We start from the raw sequence: 13,726 nt of genomic DNA, 5'->3' as shown, positions 1-13,726 counted from the left end.
GAAAGAAAGAAAGAAAGAAAGAAAAAGAAAAAAGAAAGAAAGAAAGAAAGAAAGAAAGAAAAAGAAAAAAGTTCAGATTTTCCAATTAAAGCGTATGTTGCTTTTGACATGTATCAAAAATTTCAAAACATGCAACGCCAGCATGAGGCACTCCACAACACTTTACGACACCCCTTGGCACACGTCCACCGTAGACTTTGCATTTAAACCTGATATCTCTGACGCTCAAATCGCTTTCGGTCAGAACACAGCATAAGTCATATCATAATGTGGATGGAAGCATATTACACTAACAGTATAACCAAAATTAATCTCTGTCTACTTGGATTATATAAGCCATTTGTGTTGTTTATATGGATGCAAAATAATTAATATGATCATGAAAAGCATTTACATGCACCAGCACTTTATTCAGAATAGAAGTACTGACAAGTATAGAGTTGTAAACGTTCTGTCTTTCGAGTGCCCAGAAGGAGACGTTACTGCATTCTGTGTTTCTACACTACCATAAAAGTGTTTTATAATTTTGATCTCTTTCAAAGTTTCTAATAGAAATGTATCACTAACCGATCAATGTTGTTTAGCTGACATTTTAGCATCTAGCCAGGTAGAAATACATCAGGTTCACATATTGAAACTTAATCCTCTTTGACGTTTTTGAAATAAAACAAAAAAAATATATAATGTGGCCCTAATATTTTGTCATAGCTGAAGTCACCACAGCAAGCAAACTTGCATACAATTATAATCCGTCTTTTTTCCCCATGAGATAAGTTCTGAAAAAAAAAAAGAAATGAAAAATGACAAAGTTAATAGAAGAAACGAAAACCACAGAAAGAAAGCCTGTGAGGGAAAAATATGAAGCAATGGTCAAAGAAGCCGAGGGGGAGGTCATAAGAGGGAAGAGACGAACGGCAAGGGAGGGAGAGCGGGACACACAGGGGTAGTACGGTTGGACTTTTGGGTCCAATTCTGCCCGTGTTCGGGGAGAGAGGGCAGCTGTTCTCCAGACCCAGAGCACTGATGCTGAACTAATGAGAATGTAATGGCCCTCCATCAAGAACTCCAGCAGCTTGCACACATTTATGTGTGCACACTCATTCCAGTATTTCTGCACACATTTATATGTATAAAATAACCTATTCAGTGTTTAATGTGATTACTCATGCCTATAAATCTAACTTGAGTTAAACAACATTCAAGACGTTCTATAAAAAGTTATAGTGTCTGATTCTTTTTTTCCTAGCATGAAACCGTGAAAATAATTCATAGCAACATGAAATATGTTTTCAAGTAGTCTTTATACAATCATTGACTGCCACTTCCTTTTATCCTTATGTCATGTAAACCTAAGTTAGCAACAGACTAAATAAATTTATACTATGATAATCCAGGAAGATAAACAATGATACCAAATGTAACACGCCAGAATGGGTATTCCAGAAAGTGAGTTTAGGAAAAACTCTGAATTTATTATCATACAGACATGTTGAATTCAAGTTGATACACTTTTGTACCATTTATTTTCAGATTAATCTGATAACAAGTTATTGCAGTAATGTACTGATATAACAAATGTTTCAGGGCTAAATAAAATGAGGTTATAACAAGAAATGACAAACAACTGGTAAAATATAGCAACTCTAACGTACTTGACTGAGAAACTCTAAAAATGTAAAAAATATAAATTTTGAGCATGAAAATTTTGAGCATGAAACAAAACATTTTGATGTGAAAGAGTTTAGAGATGAAGAAACAAGTCAAGACAAAAGGCCAAGAGAGTAGCAACATTTGCGCCTTGGTTTTGAAGAACCAAAGGGGCAGAGTTTCAAAGTTAGTCTATCCAATTACAGAACTGTGTGTCATAGAGGTGGAAGTCCTTTTACCCAATGATAGAGTTTCTGTCGTGATCAGTGTCTTTTCTGTCTTAGCTTCCTAGTGTTTCCTTGTGTATCTCTGTCCTGCTGTCTTGCCTCCAGCCCCACACAAGCTCACCTGTTTCCTCCAGGTGTTTCTCATCCTCTCTCAGTAGTTTGCCTTTATATTCTGTGTCTTGTCCTCAGTCTGGTGTCCGATCATTGTACTGTCTTCCAGTCAGAGAGTTGTCTTCCATGTTTTTCATGCTGTTCTTCCTGATAAGCTTCTGTAAGTTCTTTGAGCTGCCCTGCCAGTCTTCTTTTGTTTTTAATTTTTTTTTTGTTGTAAATTAATCTCTTTTTTTTTACGTTTTTTTGGACTCCGCCTCTGCCCTGGGTCATTCTGCCTGCACAACCTCACAGTTTAATTTTCCAAAACTCAACAAAAAATGGGCATGTCTACATTTTTACCCCCGCTCTCGGAGGAGTAAAACGCATTTTCCTTCTCTCCTGCCCTTCCTTATCTTTCCCTGCTTTGCTGCATGGAACCTTCTCTACATTTTTCATCCGAAACTAGAAATTGATATTTTTATTTTTATGTATTTGGCTAGCTGGTCTCTCAATAAAATTTTTGGAACAAAGTTTTTTTCTTCTTCCATGGGAGGACATGTCAAAGGTGGGACCTCTGTTCTTCTCTGTTCTGGATATACTGTACATTATATCTGAACTCTGATCACTGGATTCTGCAGATTGGCCTGGTGGTCTCCCGTTGTTCTACAAAACAGCGTCGGTGGCTTTTCATTTTCTGACCAACTGGATGGATGGCAGTATTCTATCAGCACTTGGACATTTTGCCTTGAGCAAGCTGGACTCAGTCTGCAAGCGGTTCTATTGAGGGTTGCGGGCCGGCTGTGGTCCCTGGACTTTGCTGGCCAGATGGAATTCATCTTGGCGAAAGCCGATAGATCGGCTCGGCGGAATTTGTCCACACTATTTTGCCTGACTAGACTCGCCACCTTGAGATAAACCAGCAGAACTCTAAAGCAGATGGAACATTAGTTATCGTCTGCCTGACTCTTTTGTTCCCAAAACAACTGATTACAGGATCTGGCTCCCCCCTAAAACGGCCTTGATCTGTTGACTAAATTCTTCCTGGCTGGATTACGTCACACGTCAACAAGGCTCTGCCCCATACCTCCCCCCCCCCTCCCACACTCGTCTGATGCGGTTTCTGAGCAGGCTGAGGGCCACACAGTATTAACAGTTTACCTTCAATATTCTGAACAATGGCTGCACTGGTTATGGGGACTGGATTTTTCAGGCCCCCTAATCTCACTTACTCCTCTGGCTAATAAATCTGCCCTATGCAGAGGTTTTTTTCATAAACACCATAGTGTGTCACAGAGTTAATATGATGTTTTTGCCTTTTTCCTCATCTTCCCATGTGTGTTTTTTTAGTTTTTCTGTTTTTTTTTTTTTTTTTTGTTACAGTAGCGCAACTGTATTTGCTGCATGACCGGTCTTAACTCATAATTTAAACACATCTTTAGTGTAGCTTTTTAACTTAAAGCATGAGTTAATAGTAATCTAGTTTATCAAAGAAAAGTTGTCACATATACAATCATTAAAATCAAGCATCCTAAAGTTTTTAGTTTGCTAACTAAAAATAAAATCATAAACAAGGGATTCTAGGCAGAGCAGAACCAGAGACTAAACAGAGACTTGGGAGGCTTAGTGCCAGGTCCAGGCTGTAAAGGAAGGTTTCAGGTGAGTAATGGGTTTTCTGTTGAGCAAACAGTGATTTGGGTTTAGTTTTACAGGGTTTCCAAGAGGCGGACAGCACAGAGAGGAGGGTAGGTCCAGGAGCAGTAACAGGTAAGGTGCACAGATTTTGTTCCAGGAGGCAGCTATGGCATGCGTTGAGAGGATCTCCAGACCAGCTAACAGGTAGGTGTGAATGGACTCTTCAGGCAGGTGAGTGTGTTGGCAGGTAATCCAGGCTGCAGCAATAATCAGGCAATCTTTAGTACAAAGACACATGGTTACAGGCAGTCAGGTGGATTGTCCAGGCAAACAGCAAACACAGAGAAGGACAAGGACAAGGTAAGTAACTCAAGTGAGCAGACTTAACATGAGTGACTGAGACACTACCATGCAATTGCGTTGCTTCAGCAAAGACAAGGTGAAAAGTGCCTTATTAAGACCCACAGCTCATCAGGGAGGATGAGCAGCAGCTGCAGGCAATTATCACTGGAGCCAACCAGGAACACAGGTAAAAACACACACAACTCTGGTCCTCAAGGCACACTGTCCTGCATGATTTAGAAGTTTCCTTTCTTTAACACACCTGATTCAGATGATTGCAGTTCAACAAAAGCCTGTTAATCAGCTATCAATTGAAAACAGCTGTGCTGAATAAGGGAAACGTCTAAAACATGAAGGATGATGCCTTGGGGACCAGGGTTGAAAAAAAAAACACTTATTTAGAGGACCAAAGATCAAACATTGAAACTCTGATGAACACAAGATAAAGTTTTAAAGAGAAATTTGTATGTGATGTAATAAAAACTAAAGAAAACTTAGTTGGCCTCAGACGGCGTCTCCAGATCTGAAAGAAAGACATGATTAGTCACAGTTCTTTTACAGAATAAAAGTTTTTTTAATACAAATAAAGTCTTTTTTTCAGACAAGTCACTGTTTTTTTTTTCTTTTTGACAAGAAATAATCATTAAGGAGTTGGTTTATCAGGATGTAAATTGATCAAGAGGTAAACAGTTTGACTCTGAGTGGAGTCAGGACGTCTGGGTTTTCTCATCTGAAACAAAGAGGGGGTCAGTCACCATCCTTGCTCCTGATAAGATAAGAAGAAGTTATTTTGGGGTTTCTTAAAGGGATCCCCGATTAGTTGTAACATTAGACTTTATATGATAAACATATACTTTAACTGTAAAATAAAGACTGTAAAAATACTGTGGGATGCTCAGTTTTTATATTTTTTTAACTAAAATTTTAAAAATGTATTACACGGACGAGGCCATTTTATTTAAACGCAAAGCATTCTGGGTAAATGATGACATCAACTAGGTCATCGGTGCAAGGCTGCTAGCGAGCTATATCCACCCTGAAGGTTAATGTTGGACAATATCTGATGATCGACTCTTTTAAATGAAACCAGAGAGCGTTGACAGAGAGGAGAAGGTAGAAATGACTCAGTCTGTAACTGAAACTATGGATGGAGGACCTCAGTTTAGCTTGTTTGTCACGCTAGCACCAAGCTAATACACATTAGGAAATATAGCGTGAGGGTTAGCATGAAGGTTAACAAGCTAAACCGAGGTTCTTCTTCCATGAAGCAGCTCTGTTGTCCTCCATCCATATTTTCAGTTACAGGCTGAGTCATTTCTACCTTCTCCTCTCTGTCAACGCTCTCTGGTTTCATTTAAAAGAGTCGATCATCAGATATTGWCCAAGATTAACCTTCAGGGTGGATATAGCTCGCTAGCAGCCTCGCACCAATGACCTATCCACGTCACCATTTACCCTGAATGCTTTGTGTGTAAATAAAATGGCTCTGTCCGTGTTAAAATATATTTTAAAAAAATTACAAAACTAAACAGCCTACAGTATTTTTAGTCTTTATTTTACAGTTAAAATAAATGTTTATCAAATAAAGTTTAATGTTACAACTAATAGTGGGTCCCTTTAAAAGTGCAGGTGTCTACAAGGATGTTTGTTGTGTTTGTCACAAAGATTTCAGTGTGGAATAGTCAATTTGATGACGTTAGACCCTACACAAAATACACAAAGATAATTTACAGCTTCACATTTTTGTTTTTTTTTCTCAACAAGTTTTAAACAACTTGACAAGACAGCGGTTTGGTAAACGGTCTGAACTTGTGTAGTCCCTTATTTAGTTATTATAAATTGAAAAACACATAAAAGAGAAGATCTGTGTCTGATTTAATGCAACACATATTCCTGACTTCTTTCAGGTCAGGGGAAGCCAGCATGTGCCAGAGCGACCAATTATGATGAGAAGATACATGTTCAACTTAACCACACTGTGAGTGTTTAATTAGGACGTCTTGGATGAGTCCAACACACTTTAGTTCTGCCAATCTGCCTAATGGTTAAAGATGAGAGTTAATGAATTTATCACATGCTTATCCCCATGCTCATACACTCCTCCACACACACACACATACCCTTGACTGGCACCAACGTCTTTAATAACAAGCACCACAAATGCAGCCTGATTGAATTAGAGGAGGATTAAGCAAAGTCACTGATATGAAGGCCAGTGATGTAATATTAAACATCAGCATTATAGGTGCTGACAGAGCATTGTGCTGGTTCAGTGAACAGGCAGAAATGCTATGTCCTGCCTTGCTGGGATCTGATTGGCCGACACAAATGTCCTCCAGCTGTGGGATCACTGGCAGTTCATTTGGTTTTAAATGATCTGACTTGATGTGGCAGGACCTGGCTGAACAAGCTCTTATCTGGCTCGCCAGATACTTGGAGAACACACACGCACACACTCTGACATGCAGCCTTACATTAGCATGTAATTTCCCTACAATAACATGTGCTCCTTGCTTGCTTTTGTGCAAATGTTGAAGAGAACTGCAGCCGGAGTTGACGCAACAATCCTAATGCTGTCACATCATCAGCTCAGTTAACTAATGACTCAGACCTGAAAAGGCTGGAGATGCTGCTCGCCTTATGATGGAGTCTGCTCCTCGGACTGTAAAGTGCCGTAAAAAGGCTGAGGAACACATAAATAAATTAGTGAGTAGCACATAAGACGTGGAATTTATTACCTGTCTGGCTAATTAAATGACTAAAGATATATGGAGGTGGGAGAGTGAAATGAGAGTGGAACGAGGGGCCGGAAGGGGGAAAAAAACAGAAGAGGAGTAGATTGCTGGGTCTTTGACTTTGTTTTTTTTCTTCCTTTTATTTTTGTGCACACAGACGTACACAAACACGCACATGCAAAAAAGTGACTCAGCGTTTGATGTATGAGTGTGTTTGAGAGAGTAGATGTGTACGTGATGATGCACGTCTGTTAAAAGAGGTCTGAAGCAGAAAGGGCACACATCCAGGCATTGATGACTTATCAATTTTCCAAGCGGCTCCAGCAGCATTTTAGAAACACTGAGGAGAAAAAAGCATACAAGATTATAAAGTGACGCATTGACAAATGAATTTGAAATGAACTGGCAGCCATTTTGAATTTGATTTTCAATTTGACAGCTCCTTTTTTTATTTGTTTACAGAGCTCCCATCTAAGTTTTAGACAACATTTTTTTTCCTTTTGTTTTTAAAGTGCCTGTGACATCAGATTTTTGTAATAAATAAAAAAAATGCATTTTTGGAAAGATATTGATGACATACTGCAAAATTAATTCCATGCCGCTAAGATGAACGATTGTTGAGAAATTTGCATGTGAAGTAACAGGAAGTGATGTTAAAAGGCAATGTTAGCCTGTTAACAGCATTGCTACAAAGCAGAGATGTGCACGTCTTTTTTGCAAGTCCAAGTCAAGTCTCAAGTCTCTTGACCTCAAGTCCAAGTCTCGTTGCATGTATTACTTAACTGGCAGTTTGATCAAAGGTATCCTAACTATACTAGCATATATTCTATAATACTATATTTTAATAAAATGTTAAAACAGTATTGTGTTTTAATAGTATTATTAAAACATAATAAGGTTGAAACATAATAAAGTTGAAATGACAATCAAGCATTTAGAGTATTATTAACTGTATTTTGCTCTTATAGTCTTACAAAAGCATATTGTAATTATATCTTGCCATGGACAAAGAACAAATCCAACAAATCTGCTGCTGACTTTACAGTAAAATACCAGAAAATAATGTTTTTGAATGCATAAAAGCATGTCAGTGAAGATGATGAAACAGAACATCCGAACAGCGTGTATGCAAACATTTAATCCGGTCATTAATGATCGGATTAAATGTTTACATGCACGTTGTAAATCCTTAATGTCATCCTTAAAGTAAAAGGGCTGCACAAGTCATCACAAAAACACATTTTGGATTTGGACTCCACACACTTTGCATTTTGCCAGTCTCTTGTCATGGCGTTGAATAAAGTCTCTGTAAACAAAGCTTAAAATGAATGGCAGCGGAGAAGCCTACTGCAACGCACCTGCCATGCTGAAGCTCTGTTTACCACGTAGAGTACAAGTCATTAACATTGGACAGCGCTGGCCCCTCCCATTCTCAGGTGAGTGGGTGCGGAATGTTTGGAAGAATTATTCTGACTTTAATCAAGAGCGTCTTTTTTTCAACTTGAGAGCAGGAGTCTTTGCTCTTAAAATTTTACATATTTGTTCACAAAGGAGCGGAGCATGGATGTGTATTGAGGGAGTGAGAATCATGAGCCGGGCAGTGAAAAGACTTGCAATGTTCGTGAGCCTCAAACCACAAGTCCAAGTCAAGTGTCCAGTCTTTAGGGTCCAAGTCAAGTCTAAGTCTCTAATAGTAGGGACTTAAGTGCGACTCAAGTCCAAGTCAGTCACGAGTCCCCAGCTCTGCTACAAAGTCTGATGACACAGATTGTAGATAATAATCTGATGATTATTTAGATCATTTGGAGGCACTAGGTATGTTGACATTCACAAAATTATTTGATCGGATTAAAATGTATTTGGGTTAAATAATCAGAATGTATTGTTTATATGGACACAATCCGATCATGAAGAGTGTTTACATGCATCAGGTTTTTATTCAGAAGCACTGACATGCGCAGTTACTAACTTCCCTAAAAAAAAAAACACAGAAAAAAGTTCTACTTTTGTCATGAACATAAACAAACAGCTTTTGAGTGCTCAGAATGGACCTGCGACAGTTTTTAATAATGGTGGAAACGTTACTGCACTCTCTGGTTCAGCTGCAGGTGACGCACATCATTTTTTTTAAATTTTATTTTATTTTTTGCGAAGCGGCGCAGGCTGTGTGTCTTCCTTCTTTATTGAATGAGAAAACAGGAGGAAAAGTCCTGTGCTGCTGGAAACTACAGCACTGCTGTCCCTCCCTCCACAAAAGAGCAGAAACCGGTGGATGAAAGTGAGAAGACGTGCGCAGTCAGGTCATTCTTCCACAATCAGAATAAGATGATCAGATTAAATGTTTACATGCAGCTGTTCAGATTATCAATCGGTATAAACTACCTCTCTCATTCCAATTAGAAATTCATTTGGATCGAGCTGAATCGGTTCCAAATAATCTGAATGGGGTTTTTGCATGATGCATTTTTATTCCGAATGGCCGTTTATTCCAATTACTTATATCCATGTAAACGTAGCTAGTATCAGAAAGATGAAGAAGAGGCAGCATTCAAATAATTTCTTCAACTTTTCTTAAAAAGTTCCCTGTTGATGTCATTTCCTTTACCTCTTTGTCTTGCCAAAGTGAAAAGGAAATATATCAGTTATGTGACAAAATGGGTGAAATTTTCTCTTAAATATAAAAGTATTTTCTTTGACTTTTTGTATTTAAATGATAAGCTTGTCGCAGGCATATTAAAGGGGGTGTATTTTTTTCCAGGTACATAGTTCAGTTATATACCATAGTCAAGTAAATTTGTTACCTTCAGTTGTTATGAAAATGCAGTATATATCAAACATAAATTTGACTTTATATCATAGATTAAACACCTTGAAATTGGCCTCTATCTCTTTAGGGTCTCCTACTGTTTCCAACACTCCCACTTCAACGTGTCTTCACAACAATAAGGAAGGGATGCTCTGTGTGATGGGAGGGAGGAGCTTCATTAGTCCTCTACATCATGCCAGTGTACAATGGAAGGTATTTTTGTTTGGTTGTTCACATTGTTATATTTATATTTTTGTTATATATATATTTTTTTTGTTGTTTACTACTAGTGAATATTTTCCTAAACAAATGTGTGTAATAGAAGGTAATAGAGGCATCATTTTATTTATTTTAAACTGTTACATTGTAATATCTTATTGTAAACAGTTAAAGGAGACATATCATTCTTTTAAATCTTTCTTTTTCACATTCAAATAATTCAGTTTGGGTCTACATAAAATATAAGTGCAGTGCTTTGGTCTGTATTCCTCCTATTGTAAATCCACAATTTCCTTTTTCACCCCTTTTTTGAAGTGTGTCTCAAATCAACTCGTTCTGAGGCTGTCTCTTTAAACCGAAACAAGGAGCTTCACACCTCACCCTGTTTGGAAAACTTGTCCATCCAGCCTTATATGTTGGAGCCAGAGTCTGACCCAAAGGAGAATGACAACAACAAAAATGCATTTTACTGCTATAAAAAAATGAATGTTTCCAATTGTCTCCAGCCCACATTAGATTTGTCACAAAGCTATAGTATTTATTTATTTATTTATTTATTTATTTATTTTTGCTGCACAGTTTGCCTTTGGTGAATCTTAGACAGCGGGTAAAATAAGTATTGAACAAGTCAACATTTTTCACAGTAAATATATTACTAGAGGTGTAATGACATGAAATTTTCACCAGATGTCGGTAACAACCCAAGTGATCCATACATACAAAGAAATCAAACCATAAATGTCCACAAATGAAGTTATTTGTAATAATGTGGAATGGCACAGGAAAAAAGTATTGAACACATGAAGAAAGGGAGGTGTAAAAAGGCATGGAAAGCCAAGACACCAGCTGAACTCTCTCAGTAATTAGAAARCARSCYKSCCCTTGTCAGTGCAAGTTAATATCAGCTGGTTCAGTCCCAAATGATGGCCAGGTATCACACAAGAACCATCTGATGATGGGTAAAAGTAAAGAGCTCTCTCAAGACCTTCACAACCTTATTGTTGAAAAAAAAAACACCATACCAACAGTGAAGTYTGGAGGTGGGAACATCATGGTGTGGGGCTGTTTTTCAGCATATGGTCTTGGCAAACTTCAAATAAGTGAAGGAAGGATGAGTGGGAAAATGTACAGAGACATTCTTGACAAAAATCTGCTTCCATCTACCAGGATGATGAAGATGAAACGTGGCTGGACATTTCAGCAAGACAATGAGCCCAAACACAAAGCCAAGGAAACTCTCAGTTGGTTTCAGAGAAAGAAACTAAAGCTGCTGGAATGGCCCAGCCAATCACCTGACCTGAATCCAACAGAAAATCTTTGGAAAGAACTAAAGATCAGAGTTCATAGAAGAGGTCCACGAAACCTTCAAGATTTGAAGACTGTTTGTGTGGAAGAATGGGCCAAAATCACACCTGAGCAATGCATGCCACTAGTTTCTCCATACAGGAGGCGTCTTGAAGCTGTCATTGACAACAAAGGCTTTTGTACAAAGTATTAGTTMAATTTCAGTAAGTGTGTTCAATACATTTTCCCTGTGCCATCCCACATTATTACAAATAACTTCATTTCTGGACATTTATGGTTTGATTTCTTTGTATATATGGATCACTTGGGTTTTTACCAACATCTGGTGAAAATTTCATGTCATTAGCACCTCTAGTAATATATTTACTGAGAAAAATGTTGACGTGTTCAATACTTCTTTTACCCGCTGTATGTCAATAAGAAATGGCATAAAGCGAAATCATTGATTATTTAAAGTCAACTTCCTTCATGCCTCAGTTTTTATTTTTTTGCACCTTTTGGTCAAAACAAGCACTGTGCACTATGGCATGTGTCACACTAATTTACTCCCAAATCCTCCTCAAACTCTTGATGTAATTTGGGCCAAATTGTTCTCAAGTTCGCTAAGTGCTAAATAATCAATTTGCATCTGTTCTTCAGTCCAAACAAATATGTTCAAAGTAACAAAAAAATTAATTGTACCAAAAAAGGAAGCATTTTTGTGTAAAATGCTATTTTTTACCGCGCCTCCTGACCCTTCAAGAGAGGAAAAAAAAAAAAAAAAAAAATGCCACAGGGCTCAGCTGGTGAAAAAGGCAATCCCACTTCCATTATGTTACTTTTCTCTCCCCTGCTCTGAAGTGGCTGCCCTATCATTGTGCTCCTATTAGTAACTAATTTAAAAAGAGGTATTACACTATTTACCAGCCTGATTGAGACTAGAAGGCTTTGTCTTGCACTACTTTTTTTTGTCTCTCTCTGTTTTGGGCCACGAGCTGAACCTTTAGATAACCTTTCTTTTATTTCAGATTTTTGTACTTTATTGTAAAATAAATAAATAAATAAAAAAAGATAAAAGGAGTGGATGTCTCTGCATTTCTGATCATTGGGCACCCATACAAGCCAAATGGGGCACAAAGCTTTATTATGTCATGTTTACTGTCCAGAGGGTGTGTGGGGGCATGGAACCATGTAGGTAACCATTTGTGTCATTCACTAGCTAACTAAGGTCCACTTGTGTTCAGATCTAGCCACTCCTTACATTACAAACATTTGTTTGCTGAAAATGTTCCTATGTGCCTCTTTCATCTTGGCAGGCATCACTGTGAGGGTAGGTGGAAGGAGAAAAAAAAGCAATATGAAATAGCATTGACTGGGATAGGCTTTGATTCCATTTCTTTTTTTATTTATTTATTATTTTTTTTGGAAGTCACTTGTTCACAGTGCAAACATTTTACAGCCATAAAATTAAACACGTCTTCCACCCAACACCTGTGGACCAATACCCACATGGTTCCATAAATATTACATTAAACCCATGTTCAAGTACGCTTGAAATTGCTTTATTGCCCATGGTTGACTTGAGAAACATAAATTCCAGCCTGACAGAGAGCGCAGACAGACATTGTAAGGTCACCACTAGGGGTGCAGCCGTTGCAGTTTGCTGGCCAATGACAGATCTTTAAAAAGTCTGACCTGCCAATTTCCATTTTGGCCGATACTGATTTTTTAAATAACTGACATTGTCAAGTGTCAGTATACACCTTAAAAGTTCCAAACTTATTTTAGTGACAACATTGAACAATGCCTTTGAAACAATGCAAATTGTTTAACTGGACATTAAGTAGTGCTTACAGCAGAGCAACATGGGACAGTGGGTGATTTTCAGACTTGTGTGGGTAGATGAGAAACCAATCTTTTCTTTTATTTTTTTTCTAAGTAACGGACAATTTCTGATCTTCCTAAATAAGGGAAATTACGCGCCAAGTCATCAGTTTAAGCTTCACTCATAAGTCAGTGATCATAAGCATTATCAACATTTGAACCCTAAAAGCAGTCATCTGTTGTTATTCAGCAAATGATAGAGGGTTTAAAATTACAGCCCAAACCAAGCCGTTGTTTAGACATACTTATGTTTCAGCTGCAGATTTTGAAAATCAATTTAAACAAATACAAATGAAACTCCTAAAAAACAAAATGTCGAAATGATTAATACACCCTCATACAAATCAACACTTTGTTTTAAAGCTGCTACTTTACAGTAAATGAAAAGAGTATCTTCAAAACTGTTTGAGTTGCACTTAGAAGAAAAAAAAGAAAATAATAGACGTGAGATGGACAGGTAAGAGTGGATGTTGATGGGGACAAAAAAACAACAACCTATTATATTTCTATTCTATCTATTTCTGTTAGAATTAAATTTTTTTATCTTCAGCCTCAAATAGAACTACAAAATCCAAAGACACTGCCTCTTGCTAAGTGCTTTAGGATTTACCCATTCCCCATTTTACACCCCCAAGCCTTGGCTTCTGCAGTGTTATTGACATGAGACTGATCGTTTCAATGATAATTAGCAACCAAATGAATGTGTTGCATTGTTATACTTTTTTGGCCATCTGAATGCCATATAATAGTCTGTGAAAATTGAAAAAGCGATCTCAAGCTTTGGTTGTAAATTAGGAAGCAGCCAAATGAGAGAGAGAGAGAGAGAGAGAGAGAGAGAGAGAGAGAGAGAGAGAGAG

Source organism: Austrofundulus limnaeus, unplaced genomic scaffold (assembly GCF_001266775.1).
Source record: "Austrofundulus limnaeus strain Quisiro unplaced genomic scaffold, Austrofundulus_limnaeus-1.0 Scaffold78, whole genome shotgun sequence".
Classification (NCBI taxonomy): Eukaryota; Metazoa; Chordata; class Actinopteri; order Cyprinodontiformes; family Rivulidae; genus Austrofundulus; species Austrofundulus limnaeus.
The sequence above is the reverse complement of the archived record's forward strand: the minus strand, read 5'-3'. Positions refer to the sequence as shown.